The sequence below is a fragment of the Hemitrygon akajei genome, chromosome 23 (genome assembly GCF_048418815.1).
Source record: "Hemitrygon akajei chromosome 23, sHemAka1.3, whole genome shotgun sequence".
Lineage (NCBI taxonomy): Eukaryota > Metazoa > Chordata > Chondrichthyes > Myliobatiformes > Dasyatidae > Hemitrygon > Hemitrygon akajei.
This window is the reverse complement of record NC_133146.1, coordinates 49031257-49045477: the sequence shown is the minus strand read 5'-3', so window position 1 is coordinate 49045477 and position 14221 is coordinate 49031257. Positions and strand designations below refer to the sequence as shown.

Here is a 14221-nt window from a genome sequence, read left to right as displayed (position 1 = left end):
ACATCCACAGACATTGTCACAAATCCATCAGTTCCATTATCCAAATCATTGACAAACAATGTGTAAAGTGGCAGTCCCAATACTGACTCCTGAGGAACATCACTAGTTACTGGAAGCAAACCAGAAAAGAACCGCTTTATTTCCACTCGTTACCTCCTGCCTGTCAGCCATTTCTTTATCCATGCCATGTATCTTTCTTGTAACACCATGGGATTTTATTTTGTTAAGCAGTCTCATATGTGGTACCTTATCAAATACATTCTGAAAATCCAAATACAGTAAGTGACATCCACTGCCTCTCCTTTGTCCACTCTGCTTGTTACTTCCTCAGAGCTCTAACAGATTTGTCAAGCAAGATTTCCTTTTATAGAAACCATGCTGACTTTGACTTATTTTATCATTAGTTTTCAAGTACCCCAAAATTTCATCCTTAATAGACTCCAACACTTTCCCAACCGCTGAGATTAGGCTAATTGGCCTGTAATTTCCTTTCTTTTGCTTTTCTCCCTTCTTAAAGAGTGGAATGACATTTTGCCACCTTCCAGTCCTCCAGCATCATGTCAGAATCGAGTGATTCTTGAAAGATCATGACCAATTTATCTGTTATCTCCTCAGCAACCTCTCTCTAGACACTGAGATGTAGTCCACCTGCTCTAGGTGACTTAACCACCTTAAGACCTTTGAGTTTGCCTAGCACTGCAATGGCACTAACTAGTGCTCCCTGACCCTCAGGAACTTCTGGCGCACTGCTAGTGCCTTCTATAGAGAAGTCTGATGCAAAGTACCCATTAAGTTTATCTGCCATTTCTTTGTCCCTCATTTCTACCTCATCAGCATCATTTTCCAGTGGTTCAATATCAACAATCACCTTCCTTTTACTCTTTATATAACTGAAAAAACTCTTAGCATCTTGCTTTATATTATTGGCTGGTTTGCCCTCTTTTTTCATCTTTCCCCTTCTTAGAGCTTTTTAGTTGCCTTCAGTTGGATTTTTAAAGCTTCCCAGTTATCCAGTATCCCACTCAGTTTTGCTACCTTATATGCCGTATTATTGGCTTATATGCAGACCTTAACTTGTCAGCTATGGTTGCCTACCCCTGCCTTCTGAGAACTTTTTTTTTCTGTGGGGTATAACTATCCTTTGCCTTGTGAACTATTCCCAGAAATTTCAGCCATCTCTGCCAGTATCCTCCTCCAATCCACCTGAGCAAGCTCCTATCTTGTGCCTCTGTTATTCTCTTTATTCCATTGTGTTACATGTGACTTGTGCTTCTCCCTCTGAAGTTGCAGTGTGAATTCCATCATATTATGATCACTGCCTCCTAAGGGTTCTTTTACATTAATTTCCCTAATAAGATCTGGGTTATTAAACAACACCCAATGTAAGATGGCCTTTCCCCGAGAAGGCAAAAGCACAAGCTGCTTTAAAAAGCCATCTCATAGGCATTCAATAAATTCTCTCTCTTGCACTCCAACACCAACCTGATTTTCCCAATCTGCTTGCATATTGAAGTCCCACATTATAATTGTGACGCTGCCCTCCGTACGTGCCTTTTCCAGTTTCCTTTGCAATCTCAACCCCACATCTTCACTACTTCTTGGTTGCCAATATATGATTCCCATGGTTTTTTACTCTTGCAGTTTCTTAACTCCACCCACAAAGATTCTACATTTTCTGACCCTATGTCACCACTCTCTAAAGATGTAATTCCATCTCTTACCAGCAGAGCCACACCACTGCCTATGCGTTCCTGCCTGTCCTTTGATGTTAAGCTCCCAACTGTGGCCTTCTTTCAGTCACAACTCAGTGATAGGCACAATATCATACCGACTAATCTCTAATTGAGCCAGAAGTTCACCCACTTTACTCCGAATACTATGTGCATTTAAATACAGCACCTTCAGTTCTGCATTCTTCACCCTTTTGAATCCTCTCACTTCAACTGGTACTTACATTTGAAGGTCAGTCCAACAGTCAATCAAAGCAACAATTTGATAAAGATGCAGAATTTTCCTTTCAGATAATATCAGATGCCTCCATCACAGTCTTTGCAAACCTGTTATCCCATTGGCAGTTAGGATTACCCAGATTTGGGATTCAGCATGTGAAATAACATTTAAATACTTGCAACAGAACTGTTGAGTGTGATTCTTGTAAAAGAACTGTTGAGTAAGTGTCATTGGAGATCAGAAGGATAATTTTGTTGTTCAATGACTCCAAATCTATTCCACAAGACAATTCCATTCATTCCATGTGATATATAGAAACAGCTAAGAGTTCTAGATACAGCAAAGGCTGTGTAGCCAGACTGTGCCTCAGCAGCAATATTAACAGTTAGTATTCCAAAAGCTAGCTGTACTTTCAGACAAATTGTTCCAGTATGGTTTCAACACTGGCATCAATATACAATGTGAAAATGCTCACTATGTCCTATCTACATAGAGCAGAACAAATCCAATCTGGTTCAATAATGCCCAGTCTCTTTTTTCATTCAGCAAAAATATTGTTAACAGGTATATCAAATGGAACATTCACACAGATGACGCTTCAGTGTTACCAGAACCATTCAGTTCCAGATACCTTTGATTGTGAACCAAGAAGCTGAATTTCAGAGAGCAGGTGAGATTGCTAAGGCAGCATTTAACTAGGTGAGCTGATAAGAATCCCTAGTAAAATGAAAGTTGGGGTTTTAAAGAGGTGATATTTCAATTATTGCAGCAGTACTTTGCACAAAGGTAGTTGGTTATATAGGTGTTGGAGGTAAATCATTGCAGTATGCATCACAAGACATGTTTGCAGGAGTTCTGTTTCTCTGAGCAGTGCCTTAAGTCATTGGCGTGACCACTAGCAACTTAACTGAACCAACCTACTAAAGCAGTTCACAGACTGCATATTCTGACACCATAAATTTTGTTTCATCTAAAAAGCACACACGAGGAATTTAATGGCATTCTGCCCATTTAACTGGATGAGTGCAACTCCCAACAATGTTCAAGAAGTTTTAATGCCATACAGGACAAAGAAACTTACATGATTGATACTCAGTCCATACTTAGATACTGTGTGTATGATTTACAAAGTATATTGTGATTACAGGTGCAGTTTTCCAGTAGCAGCTCCCAAATCCTAAATGTCTGCCACAGAGAGGGACAGTAGGAGGAAGATTGTGGAATGCCATTACCTACCGATCCTTATTTAAATAGCAAACCATACTGACTTTGAAATATATCTCTATTTCTTAATTGTTATTGAGACCAAATCCTGGAACTCCCTACCCAACATCACTGTTGGAGTCCCATCACCAGAAAAATTGTAGCTTTCCACCATTTTCTCAATAAGAGTTAGGTTTGAACAACTAATACAAGCATTGCCTTTAACTCATATATGCTTACAGAAAGAAATATTAGAGATTATAGGGAACTATTTTTCATCGTAATCGTTTAAAATAAGTAGTTTTTCAAACACACAAAGAGGAATCTGTCTTCTCACCTAAGTTTCTTCAACTTTGGGTCAAAATGTTTACATGTAACTGACAATTAATTCTAGGTTTTGTCTTTGTTTTAATACATTTTACCATTCTGCCTCTACTACCTGGCATTGCAACTCACCTCACTGGAAACTCTCATATTCTGAATTCACTGTTGCTTAAACTTCCATGATAAGTGTAGAGCTTGTATATCAATGATTTTATTGAACAGGAAAGGGCTGCTGTTATTAGTGCTTTGGATCATGCCTGGTTTGACTTAAGAATAGAGAAAACTATTTGAAATGAAAGATTGAGCATTTATTTCATGGAAGTGTATTTCAGGATACAACAACGCAATTGTTCATGATCATGCTTCATTTCACATGTTCCATTGCTGTAGGTCTGTATCTGAAATGGAAACCAACACTGGAAATGAGTGATAGAATTCTTACAAGGAATGTATGATCTTTGATTGGGTGAATGCACGTTCTAAGTACAAACATACATCATTCAAAGAACCAGCAGATGAAGCTGATTCATCTGCTTAGGAAGTTAAAATTTGCTAGTTCGACAGCAATGCTGTAGTTGTCTGTTTTAGATAAGAATGTGCACTTCTTCAAATTTGAATAAATATCTCTTGTGATTGCTGATATTATTTGTTTACTTCATTGGGGCCAGGAAGGGGAGGAGAATTTATCTGAATCTTACATGGAAATTTTAATCCATTCCTGTCACAAACGTTCTTTCCATTCTTTCCTTTGAAACCTTACTGCAACTACTTTTCCAGCGGACTTATTTGTTAAATCAAAATATGTTTCCCAAATCAATTACATATAGACTGAATTTTATCTTCATATTTTAGATGCATTTTAGAACTTCAGTACAGAGAAATTATATTCTCATTGGTGCTCTTATTCTTCTTGGAACCTTTTCCATCATATCCTAAGAATGATTAAAGGCATTCTCTGGTTTCTAGGTATACTGGGAAAGTTTGGGTGAGAGCTTAATGAAGGCACAGAAATAGGTTTTCTATGCTTAGCCTAGAATTCTAATGCAATTTTAAGGTTATGATAGATGGAATGAGAATTGCAGAATGACATATACTTGATATACTTGGTGCTAAGTACTTGACATAAATTGGTTTTTGTACTTTTGAAGAAACTTTGTCACCCCAACAAAGTGCTGTAGGATTGATATTTGAGAAAGTTGGGGGTATATATTTATATTTTTTCTTGATCCACTAAAAAATCTTCACATGCTATGATTCGTATCTCAGTGCTTTCCTTTAAAATATCACATTTCTTGGCACCTTCTCCAAATACTCATTTGCATTTTTTCTTGCTCAGCAATAGCAGTGTCCAGATGATTCTGTTGTGACCCAGCCTAAAAGATGAGATCGGGCCAAAGACTGATGTTATCGGGTGGGCAACAATTCAGAATGCTCTCATTCTAAATTATAACTTTGGAACTTGATCACAAAGATATCCTATTGTTAAAATAACAAAGTTGTCAAAAATTTCTGTTCTTTTTTTCTCTTCTCCAATTATAAACTTAATTTAAGTATTCTAACACAAATAGCTCTCAACTTAATGCCAAGTTATTTGCATTCAAATTGCATTTAAAAGAAATCTAAAAATATCAAATAAGGTTGCAAGGATCTAGTTTACACTGTCACGGGCTTATTTTGTTCAAAGTTAAACTGGTGACTATAGAAAAATAAATAATTTCAACTTCCAGATTAAAGTTTCCTATTTTTACCCCAGTTAACTGTGTACCATTGCAACAGATTTGTGTTTACATTCACACAGTTCTCTTAGGAGTTTTAAGTACGTTATTATTTATATAATGTGTAATTATTTCTTTTAGCATGTATTTTACATCATGTAACATGAAAATGAAAGACTTGGTTTATTAAAGCCACTATAATTCTAAGCACTTTATAGCCAATGAAGTATGTTGGAAGTGTAGTAACAGAGTTGGTAGAAAAGACAGCAATAAATGCAAATACAGTAAAAACCTACAAGTAATAATTGATAAAGATAGTATAATTTTGAGCAGAGGTGGATTAACGAATTAATATTGGCCTGCACAGTTAAGTTTCCTTCTCTTCTGTGAATTGTTTCCAAATGAGAGAGCAGGTAGGGCTTGGGTTATGCCATGTACTCATGACATTTCCTTAGTAATGTACTGGAAAGTCCGTCTACATTAAAACCAAAGATTACATTTCAAAGGATGGATCTTAAACCCTTAGCCCTGATCTGGAGTAAGATGATTGACAGGTCATTATCTGTATTGTAGCTGATCATTATAAACTGGTAAATTAAGCAACAAAAGAGGAATGGGAAAATTTCACAGACAATCATTTAGATTTCCTCCTTCTGCATTCTGAGGTATAGATTTGAGGAGTGTAATAATGTGTTAAAAGCCTTGAAAGCTCTTGTAATGTTCAGCAGTTGCTTTCTCAAAAGCATACACCATCTTTGGGAATGCATACATTCTAAACGAAAGTTGGGAATGCTCATTTAATGCTGGCCTTGCCAGAATTTCCAGATCCCAAAATATGAATTTTAAGAAAGTAGCATGAATAAATATTGCTGTAATTCCTCATGATTCTAGAACAATCACTTTGAGTATTTTGAAAAGTGCTATTATAGTGTCTAGAAACTAGGAACAGGAAACTTAATAACATGACTTTGAAATTGATACAAAAATGGATGCTCTACAGATATAAAGTGTACATGTAAAATAACTTACTTGAGGGATTGTGTCTTGTATAAACTAATACATAATCCTTTCAGATTTTGTGGGATTTAATGGGCACCACAGTAGCATAACGGTTAACGTGACTCTATTACAGCTTGTGGCATCGGAGTTCAGAGTTCAGTTGCATTATAAGGAGTATCTGTATGTATTCCCCATGGAATATGTGGTTTTTTTCGAGAGTGCTCTGTAGAAGATGAACCTGGTAGGGTAATTGGTCATTGTAAATTGTCCTGTGATCAGGTTAAAGTTAAATCTGTTGTCGGGGGTCGCCAGGGCAGCAAGACTCGAAGGGCTGGAAATTTCTACTCCACACTGTATCTCTAAACAAAATAATACAGAAAACTGCCTGTTCTGGTTTGAACTATTTTTTTCATCAGATAAATGATGTAACACATGCTGTGAATATTTCTAGCTAATGAATAAAATGATATATAAAGAATACTAAACTTCAAAGCCAAGATAAATTGCAATTATTTATTAATGTCCTGATCTCTGGTTTTGCATTACCAGTTTACTTTTGAGGATTGTCCAGATAGTTTAGCTACATATAATATGACTATTGAATTAAATGGGATAGTTATCTTAAAATAACACTTAAGTTATGATTTTATATGAAGAAGATTGTACATCATGTATTACTTTTGGGTTGGAGATGTGTTTCTGGCTGTTTTTTTATTCCCCAACTATGGCAGGAATAGATTTCTGGTATGTATTCAAAATCTTTTATTAAATCTCATGTTCATGTAAAGCTATTAAGCTGCTTTGAGAGTATCTGAACCACCTTAATTTCGATTTGGATTCTTCCTATAGAAATTTCTATGTGCATATTGATTCTAGTTTTAAAACATTGAATATTGGATAAATTAGTATAAAACAGTAATTAAGTTTATCCATGAATCTGTAAAGAATTCATATTAAAAAAATAAAATCTTATTTGCATTTTTTATTGTAAAATCATGTATTATGATCATTCCCAGAAATATTTAGTGAATTTTACTTCATAATAATTAGAATGATTACAAAATAAAGGCTTACTTTTTATGTTTACATTTAGAGTGCTAAAATATAAGTGAGGAGATTACTGGACTATTTCTTACAGAAAATAAATACTAAAAATTTTGTTCTTAAAACTTTCAAGTAGTTATAATTTGCTTAAACCTAGATAGTTGATCTTTACTTTTATCATTTTGCTCTTAGACATTGTTAAGATTAATTTTGTTCTCAATTTGTTGCTGTAGGAAAATTTTAAGTGAATTATCAGTTCATTGTTTAATTGACACTTGCTTAACAATTCTGAAACAATTTTAACAGGTCAAGCATGTTGTTAACCATCATTTGTTAAGTCCCATTGATCTATTTCTGTTGTGATCATTTTTTCCATAGAACCTAAACCTGGTAATTCATCTTAAAATTTATTTCCAAGAAATAATTTCAAATAAATCACGTGTAAGAAAAATGTCTGTAAATGACTGCACTAGTTGCTTTTAAAGAAAGATAATTCACCTTAGCTAGATTGCAAGACTTCTTGCAGTAAGCAGAGGATGATCTCAAATAATTTACTGTTTAAACAGAAGAAACAATTGTTTCCTTAAGCCTCACTTACAAACCTCATGAAGTACATCTTAAATAATACTAATGTGAGTGGTTAAAATAACCTTTAATAAGGAAATGAAGGGGTTAAACTGAAGTAATTCTTTCCATGCAGCCAACCAGTGATATGAAACCAAATGGTAAAATGGACTGCTGTTCTTTTCAGCCCAACCGTTTGTAAGACGCTAGAGGATTGACATTATGAAATTCTTTCTAAAATTTCTGCATTATTATGGAAGAATACTTTATTTTAATGAAGTTCCTGTGAAGAAACATTTTTAGGTAGGGTTTAAAGGCAATAGAAATTATTCATCTTTTCAGTAGCAGAGAAATGCTGGTTTGCTGCATCTTATAGGGAATTTCCGGGTTAACATGCACACAACCAAAAACATGGTCCCCAATTAGTATGTTGATTGTTCCAGTTATTACAAATTGTTATTTTTTATTTTCTGCTTCTCTATGTGAACCATTGGATCTCACTGGACATTGAATCACGAAGAATATTTGTGCTCACCTCTTTTCTAAATTACACTTCTGTCCAGCAGACACTTATAAATTATTAGATGACAGGAAAGCAACTGCATTCAGGTGAAGAAACTCATTTGAGTTGGGTATTTTTACAACACTCTGGTTTCTACATTAGTCAAAAACAATCCAGTTATCTTACATCTGAAAGTAACTTAGGTTGCAGTCATAAAGTATTTGCATATCATAATTTTCATTCAAGATAACCTTAAATATTTGTATTTCTGTTAATTGATATACATGATCATGAACTATTTTTAAACTGGATATGATAGAATTAATTTTCCAACTAGACTCTAAATGATAGCTTACCTTTAGGTAAATTAGAAATGAAAGAGTGATGTCTGTGCACTGCTTCTGTTGTGGATATCCATGTGTACGTAGATTCTCTAATAATCCAGTACTGTAAAATATGAACTATCAGTTTACTTTCCAGGCTGCATTTTTAAGCTATTGCTTGAAGTTCCCTCCACTCCATAGCATTTAGTCGGCACCTTTCCCTTTATAATACTGAGACATCTAGCCAGCTGTGACCAACGGTGCATTCGCTAGAGGCAGCCACGCACTTATGAAATTTCCTGTTACTGAGATTGCCGTATGCAAGCTCTCCAGGCTGCTGGGGAAGACCAATTCCTATCAGCTGCTACTGGCAAGCTGTGCATGCAAAGCAAGACCTCGCCTCCTTATCATTTTGGCTGAAGATGTTTCTATAGTGGATACATGCCAGCAAGCTTTTACACAAACTGATTCCAGGCTTCTTGAAGTGAAACTGAAAAATGATATTTTGCTGCAGTTTTTTTTAATTGGATGTTTTCTGCCCACATGTTCCATGCTGACATTTGAGAGAAAACAATCAATTCTGGAAGTATTGCAGGCTGCTGGCTCCCCACTAAGGAGATTTAGAATATTACTGCTTTTTAACCCCTTTCCTAATATAACTGAATTTTGATGAGGAACTTGTTGAATCTGACATGCAGACCACTCAATTGTAATGGAGTATTGTACAAATTTTCAATATGCTATAATATTATCTTTTCAGTTAACATTTTTCTATTCTTTTGATTTGTTAGACCATCAAGAGTTATCGTATATTATCAGTTTAACCATAGCTTCATGAGTATTTTATTAATCATTGCTTTGCCCTGTAATTTAGTGGCAGGACAGTCTTAATCAAAGTAGTACTGTTAAAAAGATTTCTTTAAAAGGTTTTTTATATGTGAAGCTACATTTAAGTTTTGTTTTAAGCAAAATTACAAACCCATATGTCTTATTTGCATTGAGATAAAACAAAGCTAGGGGTCGTGTGAGAGCTGTGCATCTTGAGAGTTAGCAGCTTTAATTGTGGAAAGACTGCTGTTTGCATCAGTTGACGCATTCAGTGTGAACTATTGGGAGTCGTTCATCAGTTTAGTCAGTTGGGAGCACTAGGATCATTAGTTGGTGAGCTAAAAGCAATTCTTTTCATATTGCTGCATCTTCAATGACATTAAATAGGTCACTGCTCTTAGACTTGTAATGCGACTCTGGAGATTTTTTTCTTACTGAGGATCATAACTTGTAGAAATTGCAGATGCATTTCATTTGAATTGCTGCTAGTTAGTATCTGTCTTTTGTTATTATATATATGTGGAACTAAATTTTGCACGTTGCCCTGGACAACTTTCTCATATGACCCCTTTTAGCCTAGGTTAATTTTTTTTCAAGTGACTTTTTAATTACACATCAGCTCATGGAATATTCATGTTATATTTCATCAGAATCTATTAGTTTAATTTTTGTGATTATTTTACTTACTGCCCGTTATGCCCGCTGGCATTTAGGGCGGCAATTTAAGTCTTCCATCTGCCTCTCAGTGTTCAGGGCTTTATCGTGTCAGTGGCTTCACTTGATTTTCACTACTGTCAGCCATGCACGTCCTGGGTGAAGACTCCGGAATGCCAGTGCATGCAGACGTAGAAGGAGTCTTTATTGCTGTTTCCGTAGCAATTTTGTTTGACGAGTCAAGGTTGTGAGCTCTAGACTGAACCCCTGAACCTGGAGAAACTGAGCGACATTTTGTCTGACTTCTACCCTCTGAAGTGTTTGCCATCGGTGACCCTACCAAGAGCCAAAGCATAAGGCCCTGATTCTGGGTCACTAAGGCACACAAGCCTCCAAACCACAGCAAGGTCCTCTTGGAGGAATAAGTGTGAATTAAAACAGAAATTATTTTTTCTCAAGAATTTATTGGAGTTTTGTAGAATTAAATCAACACACAAAATGCTGGAGGAACTTGGCAGGTCAGGCAGCATCTATGGAAAAGAGTAAATAGTCAATGTTTCAAGCCGTGACCAGTCTTCATGACTGGCAGTCATGTGGTACTGTCGTTTGTAATTTAAATAAGTTGTCTGAATGTAATTTTTGTGGTTAATCAGCATATAATTTGATAGATACATCAAAGTGACTTGCATTGCCATGAATAGACATTTTGTGTTTATGTTCAAAAATCATTTAAACTTGTCATTGTTAGCGATGATTTGTGTCTGTAAGGTCTTATTGATTGTCCTCCTGAAGGCCTTAATGTACGTGGCGAGTTATAAAACTTCCTTAGGTGACATGTTCAAGAAGGCTCTTGACATGTAACAGAGAAGTTTATGAGGGTTGTTAAAGGGCTGTAGGAGACATTTTTATCACAATGTTGTACTGAATGAGTCTAAATGCACTTTGTGTTCTGCAGGGTTATTACAGATTTCTGGATGCAAATTCCTTCCAGATGCTTCGCATTTTTAACCAATATACATAATTTACTTCAGCTTCACATCAAGTAAAATGTTTGCAGTTGCTTGGAGTTGACAAATGCTATACAGGCAGTCCCCGGGTTACGAACGAGTTCCGTTCCCAAGTCCGTCTTTAAGTTGGATTTGTACATAAGTCAGAACAGGTACATCCAGTATTATTTAGCATCAGTTAGTCAAACGTTTGTCTTAGTATATAGTATATATTTTACCTCAGTTCTTGGGGTCTGAGTCCATAGGACACTCAAAGCAGCTGCGCAGGTTGACTCTGTGATTAAGAAGGCGTATGGTGTATTGTCCTTCATCAATCGTGGAATTGAATTTAGGAACCCAGAGGTAATGTTGCAGCTATATAGGACTCTGGTCAGACCCTACTTGGAGTACTGTGCTCAGTTCTGATCGCCTCACTACAGGAAGGATGTGGAAGCCATAGAAAGTGTGCAGAGGAGATTTACAAGGATGTTGCCTTGATTGGGGAGAATGCCTTATGAGAATAGGCTGAGTGAACTTGGCCTTTTCTCTTTAGAGTGAAGGAGGATGAGAGGGGACCTGATAGAGGTGTATAAGATGATGACAGGCATTGATCGTGTGGATAGTCAGAGGCTTTTTCCCAGAGCTGAATTGGTTGCAACAAGAGGACAAAGGCTTAAGGTGCTGGAGAGTAGGTATAGAGGAGATGTTAGGGGTAAGTTTTTTACTCAGAGAGTGGTGAGTGTGTGGAATGGGCTGCTGGCAATGGTGGTGGAGGTGGATATGATAGGGTCTTTTAAGAGACTTTTAGATAGGTACATGGAGCTTAGTAAAATAGACTGCTATAGATTAGGACAAATAATATGTAGAGTGAGCAAACTTGAAGATTGAAGTTTGCTGGGGCAAGACTTAGCTGCAAGGATATTTGGAATTGAAAAGAATAAGAATACACATTTCGTCTTTATTTGCAGAAGAAATAATGAAGTAGAATAACAATAAAATGCTGGAGGTCAGGCAGCACCTGCGAAAATTAATAAGCAGTCAACATTTCAAGCCAGTATCCTTCATCATGAAGTAGAATAATGCAGATTAACAATTTATGCTACAGTAGCTTTTAGTTATGTTACTAAACCTCAATATGATATTAGCATCAGTAGGTGTAAAAATTGGTTGATCTTCCAATTTAGAATCATTATTTGTAACAATATTTTTAATAAGGAAAAGAGATAGAGAAACTTCAAAAGAGCTGGAGAGGGTCAGGAACTTTTAATTTCTAAGTGTTACTATTTCGGACTCTTATCCTGGGCCCAACATGTAAGTGCAATTCTGAAGAAAGCACGGCAGCCCCTCTGCATGACATCTCGGCATGACATCTAAAACTCAGACAAATTTCTATAGATGTATAGTGGAGAGTATATTAACTGGCTGTATCACAGCCTGGTATGGAAACACTAATGCACTTGAAAGGAAAATCCTACAAAACATAGTGGATATGCTCAGTCTATCACAGCTAAAACCTTCCCAATCATTGAGCACATCTAAATGAAACACTTGCAGGAAAGCAGCATCCATCATAACGGAACCCCTCCAACCAAGTTATGCTCTTGGTGCTGCCATCAGGAAGAATGTACAAGAGCCTTGGGACACACCACCAGGTTCAGGAACAGTGCTACCTCTCAACCATTAGGCTCTTGAATCAAATGGGATAACTTTACTCAATGTCACTTGCCCCATCATTGAAATGTTTGCACAACCATTGGACTTACTTTCACAGACTCTTCATTTTATGTTCTCAATATTTATTGCTTATTTATTTATATTACTGTTTCCTCTTTTTACATTTGCGCAGTTTGTTGTCTTCTGCACTCTGATTGTACCCCTTAGTTGGGTGGTCTTTCATTGATTTTGATAATAGTAATTTTTCTATAGATTTGTTGACTTTGCCCACAGGAAAATGAATATTGAGGTTGTATATGGTGACATACAGTATTTGAATTTATTTATTTAAATTTTACATCCTTTCCACAACGTGAGGAATTAAAAATCTTTGTGTTATGACTCTCTTGCAGTGTACAGACATATGAATTTATAAGTCTAATGGCTTGTACAAAGAAGCTGTCCCGTAGCTTGTTGGTCCTGGCTTTAATGCTGTGGTACTGTTTGCTAGACAGAAGCAGTTGAAACAGTTAATGGTTAAGATGACTGGTGTCCCCGATGTTCTTCCAGGGCTTCTTTACACACCTGCTGCTGTAAATGTCCTGAATGGAGTGATGTTCATATCCACAGATGTGCTGGGCTGTCAGTACCACTCTCTGCAGTGCCCAGCAATCAAGGTTGGTGCAGTTCCCATACCAGGCAGTGATGCAGCTAGTCACAATGCAGTGGTGTCCCTGTAGAAGGTTTTGAGGATTTGGGGGCTCATGCCAAACTTCTTCACTCACCTGATGGAAGAGACGCTGTTGTGCTCTTTTGTCACACAGCCCATGTGTGCAGCCCAGGTGAGATCTTTGGTGATGTGTATACTGAGGAACTTGAAACTACTCACCTTCTCAACTGCAGTCCCATTGATGTTGATTGGAGCAAGGCTGTCTCCGTTCCTCCTGTAATCCATGGTCAGCTCTTTTGCTTTTTTGGACATTGAGGGAGAGGTTGTTATCTTGACACCATTGTGTCAGGGTGTTAACCTCTCCTCTAAAGTATATGTACTTTGATAACATATACTTTGAACTTTGGAAGGAGTAAGATACTGATAGCAAAATGTTCTGCTACCATGAAAAGTGAAAAGATGGGGTAGGATGCAATGTGCAATAAGTTAAAATCACTGGAAAACTTAAGCTGAGATTATAGTGAAGTGTAAGGCTGGAAAGATTTGAAATACTAGGAGATCCGAAATCAAAATATGATTGTAAAATAAAGTAATCAGGTCTGAAGTGTTGACAAAAATAAATATTCTGTAATGTGGCATTTAATGAACCCATAAGGGGTTTAGTACAGGATGGAACATAGAACATAAAATATAGAATATTACAGTATAGTACAGATTCTTTGGCCAGCAATGTTGTGTGAACCTTTTAACATTCTCTTAAGATCAATCAAAGTCTTCTCTTTTACATAGCTTTCCATTTTCCTATC

The 14221-nt window shown here is 36.5% G+C and overlaps 2 protein-coding genes across 4 annotated transcripts in view; one reads left to right on the top strand and one right to left on the bottom strand.

Annotated features, from left to right (window-relative positions):
- LOC140715419 (inhibitory synaptic factor 2A) overlaps nt 1–9083 on the bottom strand; it is a 45462-nt gene extending 36379 nt beyond the window's left edge. For both annotated transcript variants that reach the window (XM_073027580.1, XM_073027581.1), the window contains exon 1: nt 8658–9083. The gene's annotated coding sequence lies outside the window, so the exon portion shown is untranslated. The remainder of the gene's footprint in view (nt 1–8657) is intronic.
- Nucleotides 1–14221, top strand: part of dock1 (dedicator of cytokinesis 1) — a 574951-nt gene that overhangs the window by 265690 nt on the left and 295040 nt on the right. The window lies entirely within an intron of this gene.